Here is a 1,867-nt window from a genome sequence, read left to right as displayed (position 1 = left end):
CTGAGCTCCGTCTGGGGCATGCAATCCGGTGCCCAGACTGAGGAGACCCAAGGCCCGGGGCTGCATCACAGCTGGGACACGTGATCCGGTCCCCGGGGCGATGCAGCCAGGCCCCAGAAGGAGACTCAGGCACCGGGGCTGCATCGCCGCTGGGGCACTGGACCTGGTGCCTGGGGTGAGGAGACCCACAAGGAGACCCAGGGGCCTCAAGAGGAGAGAGTCTCCATAGTCAGATGGCCTGGTTTCGGGACAGGAATAAAGACAGGAGGTGACTCAGATCCCTGGCCTCAGGGTTAGACCAGCCAGCAGGGCCTTTCAGTTGGGACTGAGGTGGGGGTGGGGTGAGGGAGGAAAGCCGGAAATAGAGAACTACAACTCCCAGGAGGCTTAGCAGCCGGGCCTGGGTGCCTGGCTGTGAAATGGGATGGGCTGTAGTTTTTCAAGCCACTTTAAACTAGAGGCTTGCAAGGTTGGAAGTTCTGCACCAGGAGCCAGGGAGAAATGGAGCTGGTGCAGAGAGAGGGGTCCATGGCAAGTGTGGGCTTTGAGGAGTTCTCAGCACCTCCCTGGTTGGAGCTGGCACTGCCTCCGCTGTTCTGTCGTCACATCCTGGAGAGCGAGCTTGAGACTGAAGTGAAGTTCGTGTCCGGGGGTCTGGGCAGCTCCAGCCTTCAGGAACGAGACGAAGAGGAGGAGGCAGCCTGAGGCCGGCAACAACGGTGCCAACGGGAACTCAATCACAGGAAGTACCAGGTGCTGTATCGGCGCTGCAGGAAGATCAAGCAGGCAAAGGAGTGGGTCCTGAACAGGCTCCATCAGATATAGAGGATAACATGGAGACTCCAGCAGGAGCGGAGGTTCCTCATGAAGGTGCTGGACTCCTACGGTGACAACTACTGGGCCAGCCAGTTCACCATCTTACTGGAGGGTGAGGGCAGCCAGGGCACAGATGCCCCACCCCAGGCAATGCTGAGAACGAACCTCCGGAGAAAGAGGGGCTGTCCCGCCCAGGAGGACACCAGCACCTGCAGAAGCCAGCAGCCCTTACCCTGGCGAGGGGCCCAGTGGTTGGAAGAGGCAGCGAGTGCCACTGGAAGTGGGCTGTGCGGGAGTCCTGCTGACTCCGGAGCTGGCCCCCGTGCAGAATAAGGTGGAGGAAGACTTTGGCTTCAAAGCAGTCGAGGCTCTGGACTCAAGTTGGGTTTCTCAGGGGCCAGACAAGTAGCTGCCCTACCCCACCCTAGCCAGCTTCCCCTTTGACTGACCCCCCAATAAATGGACCCCATGCTCTCCTTGGCAAAAAAAAAGCTTATAGAGGCATGCTTATAGGATCAAATAGTACAAATATAGATGTAACAGGACAATAAAAAGAGAACCTGGCTGCGATGATCACCTGAACGCTGCCTCTGTGTCATTCCTTCTTCCCCGACTCCATCCACACCTTTGGGCACCCCTGGATCTGCTGAGGCAGGACCCCAACATTCCTCTTTTTATAAGGACTTCAGTGAGATGGGCTAAGGGTCCCACTGGAACTGCCTCAATTTAATGTAATCCCCTCTTTAAAGATCTTATTTCTATATACAGGTACATTCTGAGGTTCTGGGGATTAGGATTTTAACATACATTTTGTTGATTACCCAAATCAGCCCTTAACAACCAACATGTTTCAGAAAGTAGATTCCTACAGGGTTATTTACCAAACATTCAGAAGTATTTTTAAAAGAGCTAAACCCCTCGCCCACTTTGCGGGCCCCTCCTGGCAAAGAACGATGGCCTGGGTTCCAGGTGCCGGAGGAAAACTGGTGCCAGCAGCCAGGGGGAGGGGCCCCAGATTTCGAGAGGACACAGGGCGCGCTGAGGGACCCAC

The 1,867-nt window shown here is 56.1% G+C and overlaps 1 pseudogene; it reads left to right on the top strand.

Annotated features, from left to right (window-relative positions):
• The first annotated feature begins 405 nt into the window (after nucleotides 1-405).
• Nucleotides 406-1,275, top strand: LOC102759367 (annotated as a pseudogene).
• The last annotated feature ends 592 nt before the right edge of the window (nucleotides 1,276-1,867 follow it).

Source organism: Myotis davidii, unplaced genomic scaffold, assembly GCF_000327345.1.
Source record: "Myotis davidii unplaced genomic scaffold, ASM32734v1 scaffold1016, whole genome shotgun sequence".
Taxonomy (NCBI): Eukaryota; Metazoa; Chordata; class Mammalia; order Chiroptera; family Vespertilionidae; genus Myotis; species Myotis davidii.
This window is presented reverse-complemented; position numbering and strand designations above follow the sequence as displayed.